This window comes from Mirounga angustirostris, unplaced genomic scaffold (assembly GCF_029215605.1).
Source record: "Mirounga angustirostris isolate CCGP_5_RB_7025 unplaced genomic scaffold, mMirAng1.0.hap1 SCAF_6, whole genome shotgun sequence".
Classification (NCBI taxonomy): Eukaryota; Metazoa; Chordata; class Mammalia; order Carnivora; family Phocidae; genus Mirounga; species Mirounga angustirostris.
In genome coordinates this window covers 113,342,967-113,355,702 of record NW_026991714.1, presented here as the reverse complement: position 1 = coordinate 113,355,702, position 12,736 = coordinate 113,342,967, and the positions used below count along the sequence as shown (strand labels likewise).

The window sequence follows — 12,736 nt, the reverse complement described above, 5'->3', positions numbered from 1 at the left end:
TAAATGGCACAGCACTATATATATAAAATGAGCCAATACCAGTTTCTGTTTGGATACTGTACATCACATATCATTATGTAACCACTGGAGGAAGGTGAAGGGTACAAGGGACCTCTCCTTACTATTTTTGCAATTTCCTACGAATCTATAATTATTTTTAAGTAATTAAAAATTTTTTAAACCCTATTTCCTAAAAATGTTCTCCCTCTGCTTAGAATTAGACTGTGAATAACAAAGTAACTGTTCAGACTATTCAAGATACATTCTTTCTTTCAAATCAGCTAGGGAACTTCAATTCTGCAGTGGTTTCTAGTATCCTATGGAAATGAGGAGTCCCCATAACAGAAGTCTAAAGAAACCAATAGTTCCTAGACCAAATTCTGGGTCTTCAGTCCTCCCTGTATCCCTCTCCCTCTGGGTCTGGGAAGCAGTGACTACTATTACATGAGTGCCCATCTGTTCTAAGAGTAACAAACACAACAAATTTGACGTAGCCACCTGCAGCAGGATGAACCCCCAAATAATCATCTATCATATATTCTTTCCAATTTATCCTTCCTGACAAAGAAGCATGAAACCACTATTTATGTTTTCCATTTTAATTTTTCTCTACAATTTACTAGACAATTTACACAGTATACACAGACATTTAAATTACTTGATACATCTTCTACCTCCCAAGTAAACCTAATTCAGTCAGTGGAGAAATACATATCACCCATTTATTTCCTATAAAATGGTAAGAACCTATCAATAGAACATTTATTTTATTAGCTGATAGGTGAAAGTACCCTGGGCAAGTTCCTCTGGAGAGTTTCACTACATTATGTAAAGAAGAAAATTTCTACTCTCAGGAATTACAGAAATTGATTTTATTTAGCATGGAGCCCTCCGTAGGGTTGAACTCACGACCCTGAGATCAAGACCTGAGATCAAGAGTCCTACCCCTAATTGACTGCGCCACCCAGGCATCCCAGAAATTGATTCTAGATTGCTAAAGGTTCAGCAATTCTTCTAAAAACATGCATTGTTTCTACTTCTCAGTAAAGTATAAATACTATTTAGAATTAACATTATGAACACCAATTACAGAGTTATGCTGCAATATAGTGAAATCATCAGGGACTAATTAATATAGTGCTATTCGCTCCAGTTTCTAAATGGTCCCAGAAGAATGCTGTGTTTACTTATTTGTGTACTTGCTTGTTTGCTTGTTTTAAATTTTAGCTTGCATCCCTCTTTTTTTTTTTTTTTAAGTTTTCTTCCTTTGCTAAAAGCTACTTAGGATGCATACTTGCTAACACAGTAACAGCCCCCTCTATCCACTTTTCTTTTCAATTTTTTTTTTATTTATTTGACAGAGAGTGCACGCAAGCACAAGCAGGGGGAGCAGCAGAGGGAGAGGGAGAAGCAGGCTCCCCACAAAGTAGGGAGCCCAAGTGGGGCTTGATCCTGGGACCCTGAGATCATGACCTGAGCCAAAGGCAGATGCTTAACCGACTGAGCTACCCAGGCTCCCTTATCCACTTTTCATTTACATTATTCCTGAAAACCAGAAAACTAGTTTATTGAAGCTCTGTTTCAGGGTCTATAGAAATAAAAAGGCTGCATAGGACAGCCTGAAACTGAGGGTATAAAAATTGAACACATCTTCCATTATGATCCAGTAATTTTTATGCTGTGATATATATATATATATACACACATATACATATATATATATATACACATATATATATACATATTTTAAGTGCTGTGATATTTTTAAAAGACCACTTCAAGAAGAAGGGAAAGATAGGACACCTCAATGAGTCAACTCAGGAAAAAACAAAAATGGGAGGAGCTAAGAACTGTAAACATCTCAACATTTCTAACAAGATCCTGTCTCAAACTGTTCCTCTTGAATTCCTTATCTGGCTTAATGTACAATTGTTTACAAAGAAGTCTTTTTTTTGCCACCCGCTAGTAAAGGTGATAATGTACATACCCGAAACCCCAAAAATTTTAGCTCTGGGTATATAACCCAGGAGACCTTTTGCATGTATCTACCAAGAAGCATGTACAAGAAGATTCACAGCAGCATTTTCTTAATAGCAAAAACCAGAGGAAACCCAAGTGTCCAACAACAATAAAATGCATAAATTGTAGTATATTCATACAATGGAATTACCACATAGTACTGAAAAGGAATGTACCTTAGATAAGTATGTTAACAAGAATGAAATCTCAATACCATAATATTGAACAAAAAAGAAACAGTCCAAGAAGAATACATATATACAGTGATTCCATTCATATAAAGCTCAAAAATAGGAAATTCTGTCTATAAAGTATATTAAAGGAAAAATACAAAAGTGGGAAAATGTAAGGAAAGGTGATGGAGTAACACCAAACTTAGGATGATGGTTTCTTCTGGGAAGAAACAAGCTATTGTCCTGAAGCCTAGAGATGTTCAAAGAATGCCATTACATTTCTTGGGACAGGAGGCTGGGACAGATGCATTCATTCATTATTATTACTCTAAAATGTACATCTATGTTATATATATTCTTGTATATAGAATAGATTTTAGAATAAAAATTTTATTTTAATCTAAAGTAAATATGGCTAACTATAGTTAACTGCTAATATTTTGTAAATTGGGTATTAGGCATACAGGTGTCACACCACTTCCTTTATTTTTGGAATGTATCATAACTTAATTTTTAAAAATTAAGAGTGAAGCACTATTAAATTGTATTTTGAAATTTAAGGACAGAATATCACAAACCTCTAGCAGCAATAAATCAAAGCAAATACTAAGCTATTATAAAATGAAAAAAATGTAAAAAAATATAATCTGATAGAAAATACACAATGCTATCAATATAGCATTCATTCTAAAACATTTTAACTTTAGTCATGAAATACAAAAATATAAGCAGCAAATTGAAGGGTATCCTATTCAAAAAAAAAAAACAAGATAAGTTTTTATAAAAGACCATTGTAAGGGGGGGTGGGGGGGAGAAGGACGAAGGGCAGTGGAAATAGTGATTTATTCTCAGTTAAAGGAAACCAAATAAATATGACAACCAAATGCAAGATATATTCCTTAACTGGTTCCTGGATCAAAAATCAAAATAGGGGCGCCTGGCTGGCTCAGTTGATAGAACATACGACTTTTGATCTCAGGGCTGTGAGTTTAAGCCCCATGCTGGCTGTGAAGCCTACTTAAAAAAGTAAAAATAAAAATAGCTATAAAGAACACTTTCGGAAAGAAAATAGAGAAAATTTAAGTAAGGGCAGTATATTACATAATAGTATACTGATATTAAATCTCTTATGATAATGTAGCTCTTAAGGAAGGACAATCTTGTTCGTAGGACACACTTCCTAAAATATTTAGGGGTGACGTGTCAAGATGTTTGCAGATTAGTTTCAAATGGAGGAAAAAAGTGTACGTGTTTTGGTTTATTTTTTTTTTTTTAATTTTATTTATTTATTTGACACAGAGAGAGAGACAGCGAGAGAGGAAACACAAGCAGGGGGAGTGGGAGAGGGAAAAGCAGGCTTCCTGCTGAGCAGGGAGCCCCATGCGGGGCTCCATCCCAGGACCCGGGGATCATGACCTAAGCCGAAGGCAGACGCCTAAAGACTGAGCCACCCAGGAGTCCCAAAAGTGTATGTGTTTTTATAAGCAGAGAGAGAAAGCAGATGAAGCAAAAGGTTAGTAAGTAAATAGGTTTTTACTATTGAAATAGTAAAATTTACAGGCGAAATAGGTTTTTACTATCTGTTCAAATTTTATTTTAATTTAAAAGTTCATAAATAAAAAATTGGGAAAAAATATGTACTTTATCAGCTGAGTTATAATTTCACACATGATTTTAGGAAACAATGTCAGTTTGACAGAGGTTACTAAAATCAAATATTGACAGATCTATAAGGAAGTCCCAAAGATCTTCTCTCCATCAGCAAATTTTAAAACTTTTTCCCTAGAAATTGTAAATTATGACTGCATAACAGGATTAAAAATTATGTTTTGCTTAAATGGTCAAAAATTATAGCTGTGCTTCTGAAACAGAGCATTATAATCAGTCTGAAGACATACGGGCTTTTAAAAAAATTGCTTGGCAAATCACTCGTACTATATATAATTTACAAAGGTTTTATTTGATACTGAAGTAGATATAATCATACTGATATGTTAGAACATAATATTTTCAAATGTCCTATTTAGCAAATAGAAGAATGTTTTAAAATTTCTTTCTCAAAATAGATCTATTTCCTAATGATGCATACCCATAGTTTTCAGGATTGCTAAAGCAAGGTAATAAGGATAGAATGAATTCCTCTAAAACACAGGTAGTTTCCCAAAAAAAACTAATACTTCATGAAAATGGGTAACACTTATCACCTCGAGGATGTAGTGGTTATGTTGGACTTTAATCCAATTAATCTTATAAAATGTTTGGCTTAATTATTACTTACTAAAAACAAAACTACATTCACTAAAAACCCAACTTTCATTCATCCAAATGTGAACATCAATGAGACTAAATAAATGACATTCTAGAAATTACAGAAAATAAAATTTTTGATTAACGGCACCCACATAAAATCCATCACTTGTACAGGGATATGCAAACAAACCATGTCCAACAGGATGGGAAATGGACTACAGATATTTCCTCCAAAGGCTGGGTGTGGGACAGTGTTGCTACATGCCCGTAGGTGGGTAAACACATAGGGAAGAAAGTTTTAGCTGGGAAACCTGCATTTAAATTCTCATCTCTATGAAATGAGAGGCAGGTAGTTAATTACTGAACAGCACAGTCTTTTAAATTTGTGAGTCACATGCCTAAGGGAAGAGCTTATAAGCAGGATGAGCAACAACCAAGGCAATCAAGTAAGATTTCAAAAAGAAGCAACAACAGGTTTTGAAGACTTTCAGACAGACAATTAGAAGCACCTATCTCAATATAATGCACATAATCCAACAGCCTGACTATGGACTAACCACTTTCTGCAAAACATGTCATGTACATTTGGGGCTATGTTTGTAAGGTTAGATATGTTTGAATTGCAGAGAATAGCTCTATTATCAACAGGCAAGAGAGACTGAAAGAGAAAGGAGAAAAGATCACTTGGTAATACTTCTGCAGGCACTATAGTGTATTTTAAAACATTTAAGATACAGTTCCCTGCTGGCAAGCAACATTTAATCACCTTCAGGAGTCATAATAAATACATTAATAAAAATATATTAATATATTAATATAATTAATAAAATATTAATAAATTTCTATGAATATATTAAAGCTCAAACAACAGCACCAAGATGGCAATGCAAATATTGCCATACCACCACACATGATTATCTGAGAAGTATCAAAGACTACTGCTCCACAGGTGGAGAGATCACTGGGGGCTGAATTTAAATTAGCCTTCCAAAGACTGGCAGGGTTTGACAGTATGCAAAGAGGGAGTGGTGCAGGTTAAAATGGGCATTCTATCAGGGGAACCCAGGGATGGTGCACTGTGCCTGGCCATTGTCCCACCTGAGGCCTGGATTCTAGAGTGGTGGAGCAGGATAATCCATGTGTGGCCTGCCCCAGATGATAAATACACAGCCACCCTGAAGCTCATGTCCATAGCAGACATCGATATTCCTTTTAGTTCTCTTTCCAATCAAGCATGAAGACTTCTGGATATAGAAAAGCCAAGATGTCAAGATGTTTGAAATCCAACCACCATTCTTCCAGAAGGAGAGGATTAAGAGAAGAATACAGGATTACGAGCATGGCCTCTGCAGTCAGACTGAGTACCAAGGTTAGAATCCTGGCTCCACCACTTACCTGTTATAATACTTTGAACCCAAAGTTGCTTCACTTCATCCATACCCAATCTGTAAAACAGGGAAAATAATTGCATGTGTCTAAAAGGTGAGGATCAAAGGAGTTAATGTAGGTAGAGCACTTAGAACAGTGCCAAGTAAATATATTCTAAGTGTGACGTAGTGTTAGGCTACTGACCTGACGTCTGCTTCCCAACATGGGTTTACCATAGGTCACTGAAAGTGCAAAAAATGAAACTGTGGATGAGGGGGGACTACTGTACTTTCTCTTTCCAAATCCTCGACCAACTGGGCATGATATAACAGCAGAATAAATATAAAATACTGTATTAAAATAAAATTATGGAAGGGAGGTGACAACTAAGGGTATGAGGTTTCACTTTGAGGGGATGAAAATGTTCTAAATGGCTGGTGATGGTTGCACATATTTGTGAATGTATTAAAAACCACTGAAGAATCATGGAACACTACATCAAAAACTAATGATGTAATGTATGGTGATTAACATAAGAAAAAATTTTTTAAAAACCCACTGAAGTGTACGTTTTAAATGGGTGAACTGCGCGATAAGTGTATTAATTTCACTAAGAGAGATTTTTATATTTCACCAATAAAAATCTACCAAGAATCGTGATGTGCATTTAGCTATATGGATGGTCTTGTAACATTTTTAATGATAACAAAACAAAATAGAAATAATTAAGTAAACTATAGTAAATTCATATTCTATAGTAATGATAGCTAACATTTATTAATTGCCAAGAATTATTTTTTATGTATTATCTCATTTATTACTTACAACAATCCTAGGTATTAGGAAAGAATGCCATCTTCATTTTCCAGATGAGGAAACTGAAACCCAGAGTAGTATTCTGCTCAAGGTCACACAGCTAGTGCGGACCTGGAGCCAGGATTCCAACCTGGGCAGTCTCAATACTGCCAGTTTGTATGGCCACTATTTATACTGCAGAAGAATAAGTACTTGAAAATATACTCACAATATATTAAAATAGAAAAATAAATCAGGTATCAAAAAAACAATAGATACATGGGCGCCTTGTGGCTTAGTCAGTTAAGCATCTGACTCAGTTTTGGCTCAGGTCATGATCTCAGGGTCATGAGATGGAGCCCCACCTTGGGCTCCTTGGTCAGCACAGAGTCTGCTTGGGATTCTCTCCCTTTTCCTCTCTCCTCCTCTGCCCTTCACTGGGAGCTCTCTTTCTCTCTCTCTTTAAAATAAATAAATAAAATAAATCTTAAAAAAAAACAAACATATACAGTATGAACCTGCTTTTGTTGTAATACATTAAAAAAAAAAAGATGGAACAGATATAGCCCCAAATTTAATACTGGGTATCTCTGAGAGGTGGTATTACAATGGATAATTATCTTCTTTATACTCTTCTGCATTTTCCATATTTTGTACTGCAAGGCAAATTTAAGTGAAGTTCTTAAAAAAAAAAAAAGGTAGAAAGATAGTAACAATTCCAAATACTGCAAAAGGGACAAGTAATAAAATATGGAAGAAGCTGCTCAATTTGCTAAATGGGTCACAGACAAATTCAGTGACAATGGAAGGGTAGATGTAAAAAAAAAAAACAAAAAGCAGGTGCTATTCAGGTACAAACTGACATTTTGAGAGGTTTGGAGGTGAAAAGAATGGCATATAGCCTCGAGGTAATAGCAGTGTCAAGGGAAGATTTTGCTGGTTTGTTTTTAATTTGAAGGGAATTTGATCAGGGTTGTAATTGAACTGAAAATTGTCAAAGATGTAAAGAGAGATGAGAGGAAGGTCTCAGAAGATAAAGACTTAGCCTTAGAAAAAGGGAAACACTACTTGTGAAAGAGAAGAGAGAGAAGGAAAAAAACTCATAAAAAGAGATCTTTGAGATGGAGAAAAGAAAGCAAACGTACATTTGCCACTTTCAAACTTCTCTAGAAAATATAAAGTGAAGTTATCTTCCAAAACTGGAAAGGTGGAGATTAGGCACAGGGAGAGAGGTTTGGAGTAGTGGTACAAAATGCTGGAAAGCAACTGGATCCACTAATTTGCCAGAACTCGTAATAACGATCTAACGACCGCATGACCATAACAGAAAGCACTGCAGGAAGCTGGGAAAATCCCTTCTTCCCCGCAGTTAGTATGCACATGAAGCTGCACCACTCAAACACAAGAGAATCCATGGTATGCCTGGAGATTATTCCCCTATTAGTAATCCCTAGGATAACAACCACTGTAAGAGTCTATGAAGTTGATGTGCTATCACTTCTAGGAGATGACATGAATCATCAAAAGAAGCATCAGAGTTCAAGCATAAATTTCAAATTTGACAATAACAAGGCAGTTTTCTAGGGAAAATCAAGTTGCAAAGATCTTTGCATATACTTTTTTATATACATATAAACTTTGTATAATTGAAAAGTTTTCCTTAAACAGGTTGATTGTTACAAAACATGGTATTTTTAGTACAAATACCTTTCTAAAGCAGCTTTAAAAAAAATAAGTAGCAATCGGGTACTGTTCACGTAAGAGTGAAACACAGGGACCCTGACTGGACAACACTGTGGGTACAGGAGGGGCTTGTTAACTAGTGGGCTTCCCCATAGTGTAACTGGGCCGTCACCTGCCTATGCACATATGGAGACCCTCAAATGTCGGGCTCTGTTGCTCTCTTCTCTGGAGTCATTCAGTTTCTTAGAAATGAGTCCTCCAGTCTCCTCTGACTGCCAGTGTTCTACAAATAGGTAAGGAAAGGGACATGGACAGAAAGTAAGGACAGAGCTCATGATCCAGCAGATAGACTTCTGCTTAATCCCATTTATAGAGTACTCTTCTTCTGTATTCTCTCCAAATCTGGGATCTCACTGGTGTAGTTTCTCTAGACAATCAAACACCCAACTTCTGCTAGGACACTAAGTCCAGGAAGGGTCTAGCACTGTTCAAGATAAATATAATGCTATAGGGGCACCTGCGTGGCTCAGTTGGTTAAATGACTGCCTTTGGCTCAGGTCATGATCCTGGAGTCCCGGGATCAGGTCCCACATCGGGCTCCCTGCTCAGCAGGGAGTCTCCTTCTCCCTCTGACCCTTTTCCCTCTCATGCTCTCTGTCTCTCATTCTCTCTCTCTCTCAAATAAATAAAATCTTAAAAAAAATAAATAAACAAAATGCTATAAATGCAACCACATGAATAACTTTAAATTTTCTAGTACCATCATGAAAAAAGAGAAAAGAGTTGAAATTAATTTTAATATATTTAACCCAAGAGATCTAAAATGGTATTTCAATGTAATAAATAAAAATTATTATTAAGATATTTTCCATGTTTTCACACTTCCAAATCTGGTGTGTACTTTACATTTAGATTTATACCTGAGATTTAGCACCATCTCAATTAAGACTAGCCACATGCTAAGTATTCAACAGCTACATGTGGCTAGTGGCTACCATATTAGATAGTATAGTCCAAGTCATGCTAGGGTAACAAATGACTCCAAAATTTCAATGGCTCAACGTAACAAAAGTTTACTTGTGTCTCATGTGAAATGTCCAACACGGGCAGGCAGGGTCTGCTTCATAGTCATCCAGGCTGACCATCTTGTTCTTGTTTCAAATGAAACACATGGCTAAGTACTTCTTAAGTTTAAAGAAAAAAACAAAACAAAACAGAGAATCTTCATGGGCCTTTCACTATGTCAACCTAGAAGCAACACGCACTTCCCCTCAAAGACCACTGGCCAGATCAGTCATGTGATACCACCTAACTTCAAGGAAACAAAGGGATTAAATGTTCCCATATGCTTGGAATGAAAGGAGAAGTGGATGTGAAAGAGCACTAAAAAGTCATTTTCACAGGCAGGCACCTGGCTATGTGGACAAATGTGAGACAGAAGATCTAAGCCACAGATTCCAGGGCATAACTGTTTCTTATACAGATTTTTAAACCAGTGTTTAGCCTGAACTCTTACCCTGTTACATAAAACGAATACCTACAATTCTGGGACACTGACAGGGGTAAAATCCAGTTTGCTTGTTAGCATGTACCTCTATAAGCTAAACAGCAAGTAAGTATTCACTGGAGAGAACAGCAGGGAAATGTGAAAGTACGTATAAAACTGGGGAGGGTGCAAGAGTTGATGATCCAGAGCCTAACAGCAAATGGTTTGAAGCTGACATGGTAGCCAAACCTTTCTGAACTGGGAAAATACCCAATGAGGCCTCCCTTCCAGGACAGAGCCTTGCACTAAAGAAGAAACTGCTGGGAGTAAAAACAAAATTGAACAGAAAAAGTATAACTGAGACAATGGAAAGAGAAGGCTCAAGGAGGAGTAAGGGACAGTGATAGAACTAGGACTGGCCATCTTCTCAAACATAATCGAAAACAATTCTGTCAGGTTAAAAATGCTTTCCTGAATCATTATATTTCCTTCTAACACTCCAGGAAAACTAATTTCAAAATGACCCATGAGAAAGCTTCCAGATTCAAATCTCAAACAAGTTATTATAAGGCTAAAAAAACATCCTTACACACAACTAAAGCAAAACCAGAAGAGCAGCAACACAAAACTGATAATAACTATAACCTACTAAAAAGGTAGAAGCATTAAGTAAATTATATAAGGCATGAAAAACAACATCAGAACTGGAGAAACTCAGAAAAGTAAAAACATGACTCAAAAAAGAATTAGAATTTTAAAAATTTTAGGGTGCCTGGGTGGCTCACATGGTTAAGCGTCTGCCTTCGGCTCAGGTCATGATCTCAGGGTCCTGGGATCGAGTCCCGCATCGGGTTCCCTGCTCAGTGCAGAGCCTGCTTCTCCCTCTCCCTCTGCCACTCCCTCGGCTTGTGCTCTTCTGTCTATCTCTCTGTCAAATAAATAAATAAAATCTTTATATAAAAAAAAAGAATTTTAAAAATTTTATTTCAGATATAAAGACTAAAAACAAAGGAGCACAAGAGTAAATTAACATGACAGGTAATGTGAAAAGGAGTCTAATCCTAAAAATAAATTTCAAAAAATTTAATGAAGAAATAAAAGGATTCTAGGAAAAGTGACAAAAATTTTTCTAACTTTTATATAAAATAGTAATCACTGAAGAAACCCCAAGAAAGGGAACTAAACACTAAAAAACTATACAAAAACATTAAAAACTAATTCAAGCAAATTTTCCTAAAATAAGATTTAAAACTATATGCTTGGGGCACCTGGGTGGCTCAGTCATTAAGCGTCTGCCTCCAGCTCAGGTCATGATTCCAGAGTCCTGGGATCGAGCCCCGCATCGGGCTCCCTGCTCAGCAGGAAGCCTGTTTCTCCCTCTCCCCCTCCTCCTGCTTGTGTTCCCTCTCTCGCTGTGTCTCTCTCTAATAAATAAAATCTTTTATAAATAAATAAATAAATAAATAAATAAATAAATAAAACTGTATGTTTAAGGCATATACAATACATACACTTGAGGATATGGACGGAAAATAACACCAAGAGATATTATAGTAAAATTACAGAATTTTTAAAAGAAAAACTATTTGAGCATCTGGGCCAAAATGTCAAGTAACTTATCAGAAAAGAAAATTATATTATCAACAGATTTTCCAAAGCAACACTTTATGCCAGAAAAAAAAGTTAAGATACTCAAGGAAATAAAATGAGAGCCAAGAATTTTACAGCTGGTAAAACTAATTTTCAAGTATAAACAATACACACTATCATCATGAAAAAACTCAGAGAATAATGCTTTCATGAGTCTTTCTAGAGAAATCTACTAGAGAATAAGCTTCAAAGAGCCAATATAATTAGAGGAATATTGACATGAGGGCTAGAGATGAGCATTAAGTAGTAACTTGTAGACCAAAAGATGATGAAAAGGAAGAAAATTATAGTACATAATGGCAATATGACCTGATAACTTATAGAGCATAATTATCAAGAAATGAAGAGCATATGAAAAAAATGTTAACTCTTTTCAGTAATAATGGTGATGGATGTATTAGTTTTGTTATTATGAAATTGTCAGATATATAATATGATAAAATAAGTGAGTAATTATGGAACATTCCATCGCCCCTATATCCTTGAAAACCATGATTCCCAATCTCTATTTTCTATTACTATTCACTGAAAAGACCCAGAAACAAAGACCAAACAGTAGCAATGAGCATCCCAAGAGTCCAGATCATAGTTTTGAAATACTACTTCCCAATGAAAGAAACCAGACTTCATGGAAATATTTCATGTTTGAGACAGAAATTTTTCAAGATGTTCTTGGGTTTTATAAGGCAATAAAGAAACTAATCAACAACTATTTGAGTGATGTCAAAAAGACTCAGGAGCCAACCTGAAGAGACTCCTAATGGCCAATGATGGGGTAGTTTGAGCTTTAGCAAGTATAAGAATTGCAACAGACTGAATCCCATCGAATGTGTTTAAATCCATGGTGAAGGAGAAAAAAGAAGGAAGAAGGAGGGGGAGGAAGCAGAGGAGGAGAGAGAGGGAAGGGAAGGGAAGGAGAGGGGAGGGGAGGGGAAGGGAGGGAATCAATCACCTTCAGAGAAGATAGGGAGCCATTTCAGTATTTTAAAAACTATTATGAGGGATCCAGTCATAGGGGGACCACCACACTTTATGAGTTTAACCTTCAAGAACTCTACCAGGCCATCACAGTGAATATCAGAGAAAAACCCCTTTTTGATTCTTCCAGAAAGAGGGGGAAAAGTACCATTCTGAAATACATCAGAGTACTGTTATTCTTTTTTTTCTTAAGTAGGCTCCACTCCAAACGTGGGGCTTGAACTCATGATCCTGAGATCAAGAGTCAAATGCTCTACCTACTAAGATAGCCAGGCACCCCAGGAGCATTCTGTTATTCTTAAGGCCTGCCTTTTCCTTTTTTTTTTTTAAGATT

At 36.1% G+C, this 12,736-nt stretch overlaps 1 protein-coding gene across 9 annotated transcripts in view; it reads right to left on the bottom strand.

Moving 5' to 3' along the window:
- Positions 1-12,736, bottom strand: part of BMPR1A (bone morphogenetic protein receptor type 1A) — a 144,863-nt gene that overhangs the window by 70,932 nt on the left and 61,195 nt on the right. The window contains exon 2 of one of the 9 annotated variants that reach the window (XM_054508257.2): positions 10,560-10,702. The exons of 7 other annotated variants lie outside the window; for them this stretch is intronic. The gene's annotated coding sequence lies outside the window, so the exon portion shown is untranslated. Of the gene's footprint in view, positions 1-5,837; positions 5,888-10,559; positions 10,703-12,736 lie in introns of all 9 variants that reach the window. One more of the 9 variants, XM_054508252.2, reaches the window with a different exon arrangement.